The sequence below is a fragment of the Rhagoletis pomonella genome, unplaced genomic scaffold (genome assembly GCF_013731165.1).
Source record: "Rhagoletis pomonella isolate Grant_MI unplaced genomic scaffold, Rhpom_1.0 Rhpom_scaffold_00006, whole genome shotgun sequence".
NCBI lineage: Eukaryota > Metazoa > Arthropoda > Insecta > Diptera > Tephritidae > Rhagoletis > Rhagoletis pomonella.
The window spans coordinates 7,100,022-7,117,607 of record NW_023458560.1 but is presented as its reverse complement, the minus strand read 5'-3'; the positions used below and the strand labels follow the sequence as shown (position 1 = coordinate 7,117,607).

Genomic DNA, 17,586 nt, shown 5'->3' with positions numbered 1-17,586 from the left:
GATCTACCACATTTTGTGAGATTTTTCACTTCTACTACAACTACCACATATTTTGAAAAACTACCACACTTTTACGGAAATAAAAATGTCCAACTAATTTGCCAAAATGTTGTTTTCATAAAATTTGAATAGCCAATTTTCTCCTTCTAGAAACGATTTTTTGTTACATTATACTTTTTATTTTAATTAATTTTTGTTGTATTCTTTGTTTTTCTCGGATCATTAGTAAATAAATCAGTAAAATTGCACACCTAGCCAGTTATACCCTCACAGATTCTAATATCTCGTTGTGCACTGAGTAGAGCAACTATTCTAATATATGCTATGTATGCTTCTGCTCCGTAGTAGTTCTATGTACGAGTGTTTTTGTGCATTGTTATCAGTTGCGTGCAGGAGCTTTGAGATTGCAAATTTTTCAGTTGAGTGATTTGATCACACCTATTTGATACTTGTAGAAGTGATTAAAATATGTGCATACATGTATACGTATAGTACGTACATACATATAAATGTAAATAAATATATGCTTCCGCTGTTGTTTCATTTAAATTGGCTTGAAAGCTAAAATGTCGTGATAAGTATTCACTACTGAGTTGCTATTTGGATGTCAAAACTTGCATTCGGACTACAGAAACTAGATTCGGGAGTAAATCACTCGAAAAATCGGAGCAAAAACGAAATCTTCGGAGCAAATTAACATTTTTTTATTAAATAGTATAAGAAAAAATTGTTACATCTTCATCGCATTTTTTTCTATACTTACGCATCATTTACATTCATAAATGTATATGTATAAAAGTATGTGTGGATATTTCAGGTAGTTTTCCAATTCTTCACATTGGGCCGTATGCAAAAAAAACTAAGCAATTGCTTTATCTTAAAGTTTCATACCTTTCACTTAAGTTTATATGAATAAATTGAGTAAAAGGTCTAAAAATTTAAGAAAACGCATTTGCTTAAATTTTATGCATACGGCCCATTGCGCCTATATTTTAATTGTAATGCATTGGCACGGAGTGCTTGTAAATCAGCCTAATCCCTAAAGAGTATTCAACACCTAGTTTCCATAAAAAAAAAAATTACAATAGTTTAAAAAAATAAGTAAATTATCAGACGGCGTGTAAATTTCTAACCTTTTGTTAATAAGAGTTCTTGTGAACATTGTCTAGGCTTTCAACTGTCTCGACATAAAAGGCCAGTAGTATGCAGCTCTCAAGAAAACGGTTAAGAAAAATTTGCCATTATTTCGTGTTTGTCCAAGGAATTTTGTCATCTAATACGTCACAGCAGGAACGAGCATATATTTCTATTGCGAAAATTGGTTGCCTTGTGCTCTTTTTTCATAAAACATTAGAAAACTGTAGTAGAATGCGTAGCAAATTTCTTAATAACTGTGTACTGCCTTAATGAAATTCGACACAAGTAAATGTGTTAGCCATTTCTTGCACGTCATTTTATATGGAGTTTTTGGTTTTCTTGAGTGCTGCATACTGACCTGTATTTATTTTTAATGAGATTCATCTCTGAAAATTTTTTTTTCGCCAACAGCACAACTGTGCGGTAAAATAGCCAACGTCAGCAAATACTCTGCCAAATTGTTAAACATATACCTTTTCAAAACATTTTTCTGGTCCCTGCTTTAGGAAATAAAAAGTGATTCCGCAAGGACTGTTAAAGACTAAAATATACAACTTCTGTTACATCTTGCTATACAAAACCTTGCCGGTTGCCACAGAAGTTATTGAGCAAAAATTTAAGAAGTTACCATATTATTTTGTAATATATTCTTAATGTGAATGGAAAAAAGTAAAAAGATCGGAGCATATTTTAAGTCAAGCGGAGTAAGGAGTAGATTTTTAAAAAAAGAAATCGGAGTAAATCTACTCCGATCGGAGCAAAGTCCGGACGCTGCATGGGGGTGATACTGAAAGATTTTTCCAACTACATATTTTCCATAGTGTGCTCTGGTTTTGGTTTCAGTCTTCCAAGCGCTGCTGAAAAGCATAGTTCATTCGATTGAGCCAATTAAATCCAATTTATGTTGGCATAGGAGCATTGGCAAATTGCAAAATATTACACACATACATACGTGGAAACTTACATACATACGCAAACATCTGTATCTGCAGCAATTATCAACATATATTAGGATATCCACTTGCGCTACATAAGTATTAGAATTTAGTAGTAAAGCCTAGTATGCAGCTCTAAAGAAAACGGTCAAGAAAAACATTGCCATTATTTCGTGTGTGTGTACAAGGAATTTTGACATATGACACTTCACCCATGATGCAATAATACAAGGTGGTATCAATTATGACAGCTCAATTTGACACTGCCTTAGCTCAGTAGAACGAGAAGAAACACGGGAAGAAATTAAGCCCCATTTGGGAGAAAAATATAAAATTTCACATTTTTTCGTAAACAAAGTTTGCTTTTTTATAGTATATTCGTAATGAAATGAAATAAAATAAGATAAAAAACCTTTTTAAGAAAAAAAAAGGTGTCTACTGAGAAAAAATATAAAAATATTGAACTATATTATTAGGCAAAGAATTGTTAAAGAAGTAACACTGTCTCACCTAAGGCAGTCAATATGGCGGAATTAGAGCGAGAAGTTGCCAACTGATAGCACCCATGATTGAGAGAATACAAAGGTTGCGCCGATCTCGGACCGCTATTCCTCTCTTAACGAATTTGACAGAATCGTGGTTTGCATGACGTCACACTTGTGCAACTTGTTTACGTTTTCCTTGCAACATTTTTTCTTCTTCTTCCATTCTTGCTCACGTTGTGGCATTTCTCTCTCGCAATTGCACCAGTGTGACGTCACACAAAATTTATTCGCAAAAAAACCTCTCTGATCGGCGCAATCTTGTATTCTATCATTCTTGGATAGCACCTATATTATTGCATCATTCACTTCACCAGCCTGTTGCCTCTCTCTTTCCTCAAGAAATAATGGAACGGGCATATATTTCTGTTGCAAGCATGGGTTGCCTTGTGCTCTTTTTTCACAAAAAACTTTAGAAAAGTGTAGTAGAAAGCGGAGCAAACTTCTTAAGAACTGCGTACTGCCTCAAGAAAATTTGACACAAGAAAATTTCTTAGCCATTTCTTGTACGTCACTTTATATGGAATTTTTGCTTTTCTTGAGAGCTGCATATTGGCCTTAAGTGAAAAAAAAAATTGTTTATTAGTTAATTTTTTTTTTACATTTCGTCGGTGATACTCCAAAATTTTCTAGACAAATTATTGACTCTGGTGCTTAAATGATCCGTCATTTGCAGTGTTGCTATTTATTTTTTTGTCGTCCCGCCAGATTTATAAAAAAAAATCACTAGAATCCCGCTAAATCATTTAAATTCTGTAAACTTTTACGAAAAACGAATTTCTTTAATAATTTGTCAGTTCAATTGTATTTATTTATTTATTTATTTATTTAGTCTACAGAAAAATGTTTTCTTACAGACAGTTGAGATAAAAAGATTTAGAATATTTAAGTATGTGTGATACATTACAGAGTGAAATAATTATAAATATTAACTTGTAAAGATAACAATGATATTCAATAGCAATTTGGGTAGCTGGCGAGGCCTTGTCTCCAGTCTACTTTTGTGTGCGGCGGGCGGAAAGACCTAGTTTCCGCTCCGCCCTGTTTACAGGCCGTTGATCATGGTCGGAAAGGCCGAGCTTCCGATCCATGTTCCCGTAGTCGTTACTTTGTAAGTGAGGCAGGCGGAAAGTCCTAGTTTCCGCTCCACGCTATAGACGAACTGTTGGGCGAGGTCGGAAAGGCCGAGTTTCCGATCCCTGCTCCTATTGTCCTACGCGGTCGCGGAAATATACGAAGCCGTTACAATTGTACTAAGCAGTCATAGATATTGTGTAATTTTTTCGTTCACGGTTGCAGATATTAGTTTATTTAGTTAACTTGTTGAGCAATGTTTTCTTTATTACAAAAAGCGATTCAGATATGTCGATGCAATCATAATGCTTGTTAAAATCTTGGCATAAGCACCGAAAAGCATCATGCATTTCAAAGTTTGATTTACAAATACTCAACACAATAGGTTTAAAATGTCTCGTGGGTCTTGTAGGAATACAAAAATTTATCTCACTCAGTAAAAAGGGACTACTGACCATCCCGTTCATTAATTTAATTAAAAAAAGAACACCAAGCATCTCTCTACGACTCTGAAGCGTCGGCAAATCTATAAGCTTCAGGCGATCCTTGTAGGGTGGGAGATTTTTAGACGAGTCCCAACATAAATTTTTGAGGGCAAATAACAGGAACTGTTTCTGCACTGATTCGAGCCTGTCACTATGAATTTGATAGCTAGGATTCCATACTATAGATGCATACTCCAAAATCGGTCTAACTAGAGAGGTAAAGAGAACTTTAGTGACATAAGGATCGTTGAACTCCTTGGCCCAGCGCTTAAGAAAAGCCAACAATCCTCTAGCCCTAATCACGCAGGAGTTTATGTGAGACTTGAATTCTAGTTTCGGATCAATAGTTACACCTAGGTCAATGAAATTGGTCACTTGCTCAACATTGTGGTCAGATATCATATACGAATTTGGATAGAACGATTTTCTAGAGAAGGTCATGAATTTACACTTTTTCAAATTTAGTGACATGGAATTTGCTTCACACCATTCGAAAATGCAGGTTAGGTCAGCTTGCAAATGCTCCCTATCTTCTGCAGTACTAATGTACTTAAAGAGCTTAACATCATCAGCGTACATTAAGCATTTCGAGTAATTCAACACCTTAGGAAGGTCATTTATAAATAAAATAAACAAGACGGGACCAATATGGCTGCCCTGAGGTACGCCGGATGTGACATGTATTGGCCGGGAGGTACAATTTTTAAAAATTACTCTTTGTTTCCTATCCACTAAGTAAGAAGAAAGCCAGCTGAGAAGAATAGGAGGGAAGCCAATTCGATCAAGTTTATATATAAGGGTTGAATGAGATACCTTGTCAAATGCCTTGCTGAAATCAGTGTAAATCACGTCCGTTCGAAGATTGTTTTTAAACCCATTAGACACATAAGTAGTGAATTCAAGAAGATTGGATACAGTTGATTTACCTTTGCAAAAACCGTGTTGCGATAGATCAATAGCAGAAGTAATAGAGTGAGATAGTTCTTCCGTAACGATTGCCTCAAAAACTTTAGCAATAGCACAAAGCTTCGCAATTCCTCTATAGTTTACGATGTTAGTCCTACTTCCATTTTTATAAAGTGGCAAGATAAACGAATCCTTCCAGGAAGATGGGAAGACACCCTGTTTTAGGGAAGCATTAAAAATATTTGCCAGAGGCTTATACAAATACTCTGCACAACTTTTAAGAACACTTGTGGGTATACCGTCTGGGCCAGCTGTATATGAAATTTTCAAACAATTCAAATGAATGAGGACGTCCGCAGCAGATATCGATGGAATTCGGATACAATCAAATGATGGCAGATCGAATGGGTAGCTAGATAGATTCGAATTCAGTTGGGAAGATGTAGAACTGGCAGAGTAGTTTGACTCGAAGAAACCAGCAAACATATCGGCAATAATATTTTCGTCACTGGAAACTAAGTCATTTAACTTCAATGTTGAGGGATAACCGTTAGTCTTACGCTTAGTGTTCACAAATGCGTAAAACGATTTGGGATTAGAAACTATATTGAGTCGAACCCTGTTAATATAATTATTGTAACACTTTTTGTTCAATACATTGTATTTATGCCTAAGAATGGAGTACGCGGAGTAGTGAGAAGACAAGCCAGATTTTTTAAAAAGCTTAAATGCTTTGGATTTTTGATTTTTTAAGCGTTTCAATTCGCCAGTAAACCACTGAGCGTTAGACGTTACGTTAGCTTCCTTAACAAGAGGAATGATTTTACTGAAAATGTGGCGTAAGGAATTGCTAAAATGTAAGGCACTATCTTCAGCATTACCATCATACTGGGGCCAAGTTATCTTCGATATCTCTAACCTAAGTTTATTATAGTCTGCTGTTTTAAATGAGTAACGCTCCGCTCTTGATTTTTTACTGATAAAGCAACATGAGTTGCGTGAATTTATCAAGGACAATTCTAGTGGTGGGTGGTGAGAATCAACAGGGGTAATCAAAGCATAGCTAGGGGCTATTGTGACGTTGGAAACATCGTCCACAAAAACTAAATCCAGACATTTACCTAAGTTATTACTAACAGAGTTGATCTGGTAAAGACTAAGATCTGACAGATCGTTCAAAAATTGATTGAAGAGATCACGAGAGGAATTTGGTACTAGAATACCATCTATTAGATCCCAAGAAACACCCGCAAGATTGAAGTCACCCAGGACAATAACAGTATCGGAGGGCTTCACCATGGCATGTAGAGAGAGCAGTAAGGAGGAGTGTTTTAAATAAACAGAAAGGCTCGAGTTAGGTGGTATATAAGCAGCAACAAGATAAACGCTAATAGAATGATATCTTATTCGAACGCAGAGGAATTCAACTTCATCGGTGTCAGTGAACTCAATTTCTTCAGAAGAAAGGTCAGTCTGGACAGCGATTAAGACGCCTCCACCTTTTTTATTTAAACGGTCGTTTCGAAACACTTCATACTTAGGACACAAAATTTCCGAGTTGAACACATTCGGCTTGAGCCAGGTTTCAGTAAACACCAGTACTTTGAAGTCAAAATCATAGGACTGCAAGTGTAACCTTGATAGCTTTGTGTTCAAACCTCTCACATTTTGGTAGTAAATGCTAATGGTGAGGTTACTTATTAGTTTTTTGATGCCGAGGTGGAAAGCGGAAGTTGAGCCAAATTTTGCCCTTGCGGTCTAGATCTAAATTCAAATTCGCGAATGAAGGCACCGCTTGGCCAAAAAGATGGGCTCATTACTCTATCAAAGCAGTCTTCGGATATGTCTATTTTAAAAGAAGAAATGCTTCTTTCATACGAGAATCTGAACTTGCGTACATGCAACTCATTTGCTATCAGCCTGGAAGTTAAATACCCCTTCACATCATCGACAGTGGTATCTTTTGAAAACCTAGATATAAAGACCGATTTTTTGGAAGGGACAACGATTAAATACCTCGGGACGGGGTTAACGCAATCGGAAACGGTTTCAGATGTGGTAGGGGGTTGCGGAACAGGGGGTTGCGGAACAGCTGTCAACTTTTTGGAAGGAGCAACGATGGCTTCGGATGTGGTAGGGGGTTGAGATGTAGTTGTGGAGTTTTTGGAAGGAGCAACGACTACTTGCATTGGAACGGTGTTGACGCAATCGGAGATGGCTTCAGATGTGGTGGAGGGTTGAGATGAAGCTGTTGATGAAATAAGAGATCATATACATATGTATGAGAAGATCCGAATATGGCGCGACCTTCACCCATCTGTTTAAGGGATGAAATCTATTTTGTCGGAAATTTAACGTGTTAATAAATATTTTGCGAGTGGGTTGGCTGAAAAAATCCTTACCAGGATATTTTTTATCAAATATTCAAAAATTATAATTATTTTATTTGCACTCATTTGTTTAATAAACATATTATACACGAATCGAAGGCATGAAACCTATATAATTGGGCAATTCACAAGGTGTTGTGAAGTTATATTTTCCTAACAAAAGTTGTGTTAAAACACGACGGTTGTGAACACCTGTTACGATTATTTATTATATCTCAGCACTTAACCTCACATTACACCGAATAAACATAGGTTGCAGAGTTGTATCGTCATGTGTTATTTTTCTTCACAAAACAATAACAACATTTTTACAACTGTCATGAAATATCATGACTTCACGACAAACACGACAAATACGACACCTTGTGAATTGCCCAAATGTGTTAAACAGATGAGTGAAAATTACTGGTATTACTTACCTGTTAATACCTGCCGAACCTATATGTAGGCTAGGAAAATAATAGAAAACCCAACGTTTAGTTTTAGTATGTGCAAGCATATCGAGATAAGAACTCGCGGGTTGACTTGTCAGTCGTAACTCCAAATTGAGTCTGCCTTTATTTAATTATACAATTCTTAATCTAACCTAAGCTGCTGTCGGTTGTTGTCGCTGTCACTGCAATTTTTAGGAAGCTGTTTCCTTTTGTTTTATTTCCATAATGTATTTGATGATGCTTCGGTTGCTGTCGCTGCCGCTGCAATTTGAGGAATCTATTTTATTTTGTTTTATTTCCATAATGTATTTGATGATGCTCCGGTTGCTGTCGCTGCCGCTGCAATTTTAGGAATCTATTTTATTTTGTCTTATTTCCATAATGTATTTGGTGCTGCTGCCAGTTATTGTAACTCGTTGTCTGTTGTGCTATTGCTTTGTCATAATAATAATTATTCCAGGGAATTTGATATTTAAGACATTTGTGCAGGTGCACCAGATGTGACATCATTTGAATAGCTAAGATTATCAGTGTCAGCAGTTTCGGTGGGAAAGCGGTTGCATTCCTTAACTCCCCCCTTTGTTAGATGAATTGTCGCGATACAAAGATGAATAGTAATTGATCCTTTCCATCATTTGATCAATGGACATTGCTGGTTTTTGCATCGGAATTTGTTCGATGTTAACTTTAACTTTGGTTTTCTTATTTTCCCGACATTTACAAATTATTAGTATTGCTATTATTAAACTTATAATAACTATTAGACTGTAATTCATTATTTTGCTTTTTTTGGCTTCGTATCTGAGTCCCGTAATTTGCTGAATATTTTCAATATTTCTAAAATGCATATCTTCCATACTTAAATTCTTCATGATTGTTATATTAATTAATCTGACTGGGTTTGGTAAAAGTTGTACTGCGAGAGGTTTACGATGTTTATAAGTTACTTTATCAATTTCAATATTACAGTCTTCAAATCGTATCAAATAATTTCCGTTAATAGTAAAATTGTTAGAACTACAGTTGTGATATATAGTTTGATTCTTTGCATTGATTACATAAACATGGTTTGTATCCATTTCAATTACTTTTGATTGGTTATTAATCATATATTTACAGTGCATTTTACTCTTAAATAAATTTTCGATACATTCATCTTTATATTCTTCTAATTCTTTCTTGAAGGAAGTCTTTTTATATATAACACCATTTAGAGATAAGATTTCATTTTCTTGGATATAAATTTCTGCTTGATTAACATTGGGTATAGGTTGAACATAGATTGATTGATAGGTTTCTTTAGTAAAACAGGGAATTTTAACTAATATTACAATATTTCCGTTATGAGTGACAATCACAATTTTGATCTTACTTAATTTTACAAAAGTTATATTAAAGTTTAAACTGTCGTCATCTGTGATAATATCCCTGCTCAGAAGGTTATTTTGGCTTGTCATTAGGATTTCTTTGATTCTTATGATGTTAGTCTCAATATACATTAGATTTTCTAACAGTTTGTTAGTCCACTTTTCTTTTGATAATTTGTTTAATTCTGTGGTAACTTCATTAATATTTTGAAACAATTCCTTGTAATGATGATTTAGATTAGCAGTGATAGTTTTAATTTCATGGTTAAATTTCTCATTAATATTTTTCTGAAGATTGATTTGTTCAATTGCATTATGTGCGTTCACTGTGTTTACTTCTAATTTTCCTTCTATTTCTTGACGATCTTCATCATCCATTGTGCTATAAATATATTTCAATTCTATTATGTGGAGTAAGTGTGTCTATCTGAGTTCGAATATGCTTTATTTTAGCCATCATAAGTGGATTAGGTTCTATTTCTTTAAGCACTAGTGCTTCTAAATTGTCAACTTGTTGTTTATACATTGTTGTGTTAATTAAATAGGTAATTATATCGTACCTTTCAATTAATTTTACTTTGTCTAGCTTCAGAAGTGAATATCCATTTCCGCGATTAAGATCTATGATTTCGATTTGTGCTGTGATTAAAGGGATCGCCATGCAAATTAGGAAGAGGTGGAACATTGTGAACCTAAAAGATTTTAAGATTTTATATTATCTTTATGTATTATCCTGTTTTTATTTTTGATCATTATTTTATTTCCTAAATCTTCTTTGACCACTTGTTTTTTATACCTAAGTTTTAGTTTACTTTGATATTGATTATCTTTTTCGAATATTATTTCATTTTCATTAAATGTCCGCATTTGTCTATTCTTATTTCTACTACTCAATGTCGTTATTTGTGCGTCTTTTAGCTTGTTAGGCAAATCGTCATGCTTAACTTTATTATAAAGAATTTCGAAAGGCTTTTTGTCTGTTACTGAGTGTACTGTTTGATTATAGGATTGGGCTGCTCTAATTATTACTTCTATATCATTTACTATTTCAAACTCCTCCCTAATGCATTTTGCAATTTCTATTATTGTGGAGTGGACTCTTTCTATTTGTCCATTAGTTGTTGAATGCTTAGGGTCGCAAAATTTAATTTGTATTTTCATTCGTTCTGCAAAAGATTTAAATTGTGCTGAACTAAATCCCGGTTCGTTATCGCAAGTTATCCTCCTTACCGCTGGGAGGCTTTGTAAAGCTTCTAATACTTTATCTTGTAGTTTAGTTTTATCATCAGTGTGTTTAATCACCAAAAATTTTGAGTATGCGTCTATTAAAGTTAAGAATTTTAAGTTTAGCGCAAAGAATATGTCAATGTGAATCTGTTCTCCCTCCTTGTTTGGGATTGGTGCCTCGCCAATTGGAATTTGTTTAGGGTGTCTATCGTATTTATTTTTATTGCAGATATCGCAGTTTCTAATAAATTGTTTGAATTGTTTTTTCATTTCAGGCCAGTAGTAGTCCTTAAAAATCTGTTTGATATTTTCCTTATAGTTTCTGTGCGCCCTAGTGCGAGTTTGTCTCACAATCTTCTCCTGGTCTTCTTCGTTAATTACATCCATTGCTATTACGTCTGTATGAAAAATTTTCTTTGCTATTCTATTCCTTAAAATTTGTTTTACTTCATATAAGTCTTCCATATTACAATGAATTCCTGTTAGCAGATTCTTATTCAATCGTTCTCCTATAATTTCTTTTAAAAACTCCAAGTCTTTATATTTTATATGATGTCGAAACGAATTAAAATTTTTCGTTCTAAAATGGTCATTCGTACTATCCTTGTTTAATACTATTTGCTGTGGAAAGGAGTTTAGAGGTTTCTTAATTGTTTTAATGTGAAAAATATCTAAACTTTCTGCTGAATGTGCAGTTTCTGTAAGGTCGTCGTTGCCATTTTCTAAATTATTATTGTTTAAAAACTGTCTAGAAAGAGCATCTGCTATATGATTGGTATTCCCTGGTTTATGTATAATTTTAGGTGCATATTCCTCTATCAAGGCGTGCCACCTTTTCATTTTAGAATTGGGGTTTCTTGCCGATACTGCGAAAGTTAGAGGTTGGTGGTCTGTATGAATTTCTAAATCCGCTACTCCGTATAAGTAGTTTCTTAGACTCTTTAACGCCCATACGATTGCGTATAACTCCTTTTCGTTTGTCGCATAATTTCGTTCAGTTTTGTTTAGGGTTTTTGAAATGAACGTAATGGGCTTATTATCTTGTGCTACGGCTCCAATTGCTTCATTGGATGCGTCTGTTGTTAGTATAAATTTCTTGCTAAAATTTGGTTGTGTCAATTCTACTTGTTGAATTAATTCGTTTTTTAGTTTGTCTACTGCGTTTAATGCCTCTTTATCTAATTCAATTATAACTTTTTTTGACTGATTTTGAGAAACTCTTCCGTTTTCTCCTGCTAAATACTTTATTAATGGCTTTGTTATGTGTGCATACTTGTACACAAACTTCCTATAATACCCTGTCATTCCTAAGAAGCTTCTTAATTGCCTTAGCGTTCTTGGTACAGGATAATTCCTTATTGTTTCAATTTTCTTTTCGTCCGTTTTAATAACATTATGAGCTACTTGGTAGCCCAAAAATTCTACGTTTGACTTGAAAAATTCTGATTTCTCAAGTGATATTTTCATATGTGCTTTTTGCAGTGTATTTATTATTTTAACTAAATGTTCATAGTGCTCGTCAGCGTTGCTAGAGTAAACTATGATATCGTCTATATAGACGTGACAAAATTTTCCTACGTATTGACGAAGGATATTATCCATAGCTCGTTGGAATATTGAAGGAGCATTCCGTAATCCAAAAAGCATTCGAATATATTCGTATTTGCCGTTGTTCACGGAAAATGCTGTTTTTCCAATATCTTCTGGTTTCATTAATATTTGATGGAACCCCGATTCTAAATCGATTGTAGAGAAAACTTTCGCTTTCCCTAAATTGGAAAGTATTACATTGCAATCTGGGATGGGATACTTGTCTGCTATCGTTTTCTCGTTTAACTTTTTGTAATCAATAACCATCCTCATTTTTGGAGTACCGTCTTCATTGGTACCTTTCTTGGGAACCACCCATATGGGTGAATTATAGGGGCTCTTGCTTTCTCTTATAATATTTTGTTTTATCATTTTTTTTATTTCTTCATTAACAAATTCATTGGCTGATAGCGGGTAAGGATATTGCTTACTCCAAATAGGACTGTCTGTAATAGTCCTGATTTCTGCGTTTACGTCCGTTCTAAAAGGTAGCGACGTATCTATTTTCCCATGTTCATTTAAAATCATACTTTTTATTTCCCCTATTTTATGCTCGTTGTTTTCTTTTAAGTTATTTATTTGTCCTAGCTCGATTTCGTCAAGGGTGTAAAATTTCTCTTTTTTTCCATTTGTTAAGAGTGTATTATCTTCAAAATTTAATTGTATTTTCGCTTTGCTTAGCAAATTCATTCCTATTAGTATATCGCTTTCTAAATTTTTAACTTCATAAAATCGTGTTGAGTGGTTAAAGATGTATGCATTATAACAATGCGTAATTGTTGTATAACCATTTATCGTTCTTACGCGTTTTGCAATTTCTAATTGCTCTCTATTAGGTAGAATGTTTGGTTTACAGAAGCAATTTGTTGCTCCTGTGTCTATCAATACTTTTAATTTTCTGTTTGTGCCTCGCAGTTGTCTGAATATGTAAGGCAAGGGGTTGCTTCGTCTAAAAAAACATTCTCCTGTATATTGTTAATTCTTTGTTGTTTCGGTTGGGGTTGATGACTATTACCTGACCCGAAACTTCATTTTGGCGTTCGCTCTTCCGGGTTTATATTAGACTGGTAGTTAGGCTTATAAGTATTCTGCCTTGGTTGAGAGTTGGTTTGTTGTTTAAATTGGCCTGAACTATCCACTTCCATCGGTTCTGGCTTAGGTTGATTTTGCCAACCAAAATTTCTATAACTGTTGTTCTGTTGACCGGCACGTTGGTCAAAACGTAAACTATTCGAATGTTGATTATAACTATTTGGTTTAGGGAAATTCTTATTATTATTGTTAGAATTCCTATTTCTGTTCATTTGACTTCTGGCTTGACTGAATTCATTAGCGAATTGGATTCTAATTTGGTTAGACTCCATTTCTCGGGCCTTAGCTAATGCATTGGGTAGATCTGTGGGGTTAATGGCCATTAAAATATTATTTAAAGGATAATTTAATCCTGTTATAAAAACTCTCAGTGCATCTGACCGATGTCTTTTGTTGTATTCTTTAGTTATCTCTGAGCTATTCCCGTAGGTCATAATAGTTTTATTAATCATTAATGTCAATTGCGAATTCACTTTGTTATAATAATCTACAAAGTTCAAATTCGTTTGCCGTATTAGATTCAATTCTTGTTCTAATATATGCAGAGGACGTTTATCTGCATAAGCAAAGTCTAGTCGGCTTATGATGGCCTCAAAATTAAGAACTGTGCCATGATTTGTTAGAGTATCGTTGGCTTCTTGTGTAATTTTATTCCTGAGAATAGTTAGTGCGGCAAAATATTTCCTACTTCCTTTAACGTACAATGAAATAGTGTTATGAGCTGCTTCTCTCCAGCTCACGTAGCCCTTACCATTGAATTCGGGTAATGATTTTATGATATCTAAAGTCTCATTACATTGAATTGTTTCTGCAATGCTTTGTGTCTCGAATTCTGTCACATTATGTGTGCTTGTCAAATTTCTTAATTAAAGTCTTAATTGCTCTATTTCAATTTTTAAATCGTGTGTCTGAGCTGCAATAAGTTGTGCTAAAATTTCACTATCCGTACTCATTTGGTCCCTTTATAAATTTATTCACTTTGTCACTTTACAATTTATTCCCTTAAAATTATTCACTTAAAATTAATTTTACTTTTCTCCGGTGGTAGGATACTTGATTGCTGTGATTTCTGGCAGAGCTCCTTCGTCCTTTGGAGGTCCTTAATGTCCAGATATCTTGGATAACTTGATTGATGAGTCTCAAACTACGTCAATTTAAGTTAGTTAGTCCTTTTCCGATCAATAATTAATTTTTATATTCTTATGGCCCCTTCGTTGGGCGCCAGATAAGAACTCGCGGGTTGACTTGTCAGTCGTAACTCCAAATTGAGTCTGCCTTTATTTAATTATACAATTCTTAATCTAACCTAAGCTGCTGTCGGTTGTTGTCGCTGTCACTGCAATTTTTAGGAAGCTGTTTCCTTTTGTTTAATTTCCATAATGTATTTGATGATGCTTCGGTTGCTGTCGCTGCCGCTTGAGGAATCTATTTTATTTTGTTTTATTTCCATAATGTATTTGATGATGCTCCGGTTGCTGTCGCTGCCGCTGCAATTTTAGGAATCTATTTTATTTTGTCTTATTTCCATAATGTATTTGGTGCTGCTGCCAGTTATTGTAACTCGTTGTCTGTTGTGCTATTGCTTTGTCATAATAATAATTATTCCAGAGAATTTGATATTTAAGACATTTGTGCAGGTGCACCAGATGTGACATCATTTGAATAGCTAAGATTATCAGTGTCAGCAGTTTCGGTGGGAAAGCGGTTGCATTCCTTAACTTATCGTGTAACATGCAGCTCAAACTACCTTTGCAATACTCGCACAACAGGGGTATTCTCGAAATCTTGCAAAGCCGTTGCACTTAGCTCGGATTGCATGGATTGCATAATTTGCAAACACACAACAACAAAATACATGGGAAACAACATTTCCTATCGCTGCATAATATGCAATATCCAAACGCATGTATATATTTTGCAAAAAGCATAGCAAAATAAAAGTCCAAAATACAATAACGCAGTGGCAGTAGCAGTGGCAGTTTTTCGAAATCAGCGACTCACAATGCAGCAGTGGCAGCTGGCAGTACTGCTCAGTTTAGCCCAAATTCTAAATTCACTGCCAATGCCTTCATCGCAGCAAACTTCGCATGTTGAATTTGACATAAATGAAACGCAGGCAACTTCTGTTTATGTTACTGAAGCCTAAAAGGCAACAAAAAAAGTGTAAATAAACAAAAGGGAATGCCAGAAAAAGCAGTCACTGACAACGCCGTATTGTGTTTGCTGCGGCAGCGACTGCCAATATTAGCAGTATCAGCTGATTTTAAACACTGTCACTGCCCCTGCCACAGCGCTATTGTATTTTGCGCTAAATGTGACCCTGTGCAATTTGTTTTATTGTTGGAATTGCTACATATTTCCCGCATTCCTCTCATCTCGCTCACTTCATTTTTTTGCTGCATCTTGTTATCGTATTTGATACAGAATTTCGCTGCTTGTTACCCATGCATGCTACAACTTTGCAATGGGGTGCTCTCGTACTCTTCCAAATTTGGAATAGTATTTTTACATTTCGTGCAATCAGTGCATCGTGCAAGACTTCGAGAATATTCCACAATCCAATCGTTTAACTCAGGATGTTTAATCCTTGTAGGTTTTTGGCATTGCAGAAGTGTTTTGATGCAATGTTGAAAACGCGAAAATAGTTAAACGCAGAGACCATAACGATTGTAAGAAATAAAACTAAATATTGCCCTCTAATTATTATTGAACATGGGAAAAGTTGTTTTCGTCCCTCGGAACGATTATTTTAAGATGTAAATTATTTTCGTCTTCTCATAATAATTATGTGGGATTTTTATTTTTTTTCATCTCTCGGGACGTTTATTTCAAGATGGAAATGATTTACATCTTCTCATAATAATTATATGGAATTTTTATTTTATTTTTTTCGTCTCTTGGGACTTTTATTTCAAGACGAATATGATTTACGTGTTCTCAAAAAAATTATATGGGAGTTTTATTTTTTTCGTTTTTGGGGATGTTTATTTCAAGACGGAAATGATTTACGTCTTCTCTTAATAATTATATGGGACCCTTATTAAAACTCAGAGACCCAAAATAATTATTATCCTAATAATTGAGATCAAAAACGTCGTCTTGTTTTAAGGAAAGTTTTTTTCGTCTTTGTATAATAATTGTTTACAATAAATATCTTTTTTCGTCTCGCGGGACGATTATTTTCGGATGGAAAATATTTATGAGAAGACGAAAATAACTTACATCTTAAAATAATCGTCCCGCGAGACGAGAACAACTTTTCCATTGTTCAGTAATAATTATAGGGCAATATTTAATTTTATTTCTTATAATCGTTATGGTCTCTGTTAAAATTAAACTTCTTAATTGAGTTCGGAGATTTTACGCGTTATATATTTAACGCCACGATTGTTCATGTTATCAAATCGTTCGTTCGTTTTTCAGAAATGAGGTGTCAAATTAAAGGGCTTCGCTTTTACGTGATTTAGCCCTTTTTAAAAGGGTTGCAAGATGTTAGCAAATCAGCGAGTTTGGGTGTACCTCGTTGATTTGTATGTTTAGATGTTTGGGGCTTCATGACGCGGAAACGACTGAACGGATTTGGATGAAATTTTGCACACAGATAGTTTATGAGCTATGATGAAAAGTAGGCTACATTTTTAATAGTTGCCACCTGTTAAAAAAGTTGAATTAAATCAATAATCACGCGGAGACTAAACGGATTTGCATGAAATTTTGCACACAGATAGTTTATGAGTTAGTTTTTAAGAGTTGCCACCTGTTAAAAAGTTTAATTAAATTAATAAGTTCAATCAAATATTACAATACAGATGTCAACGAAAAAAATAGTTTAGGAGATTAAGCTCTTCGAAGATATTTTTGAAGAGGGTTGCCATCCTATCCTACTTATCCTATCCTGACAATATTATAAATGTAAAAGATTGTATGTTTAGATACTTAGGGTTCCATCACGCGGAAACGACTAAACGATTTGCATCAAATTTTGCACGCATATAGTTAAGGAGTTATGCTTAAAAATTGGCTATTTTTCTGAAGAGTTGCTACTAGTTAAAAAAGTTAAATTGAATTAACAAGTTTAATCAAATATTACAAAACACGTGTCAAACGAAAAAAAAAGTTTAAGAGAGCTCAATTTCGAAGATATTTTTGAAAGAGCGTTGCGACCTCTTTGAAAATGAAATTTTGCACACAGATGGTTTATGACCTGGAATGATAAATAGGCTACTTCCTTAACAGCTGTTCCGATCAGAACCAAATTTGGCACACTTACTACGGATTTCCCAAAGTTTCATACTCACGGAGAAAAATTGGGGTTATTCGCGAAGTGGGCGTCGTACTTCTCGTACAAATTGACTGTTTCTTACCACATATCCTGGGAAGTATTTGTGGAAGAATACTAAAACTTGG

General features: G+C 34.6%; 1 protein-coding gene across 1 annotated transcript in view; it reads left to right on the top strand.

The window, feature by feature from the left end:
* Window positions 1-2,007: 2,007 nt before the first annotated feature.
* Window positions 2,008-17,586, top strand: part of LOC118740355 — a 34,032-nt gene continuing 18,453 nt past the window's right edge. The window contains exon 1 of the mRNA XM_036471850.1: window positions 2,008-2,171. The gene's annotated coding sequence lies outside the window, so the exon portion shown is untranslated. The remainder of the gene's footprint in view (window positions 2,172-17,586) is intronic.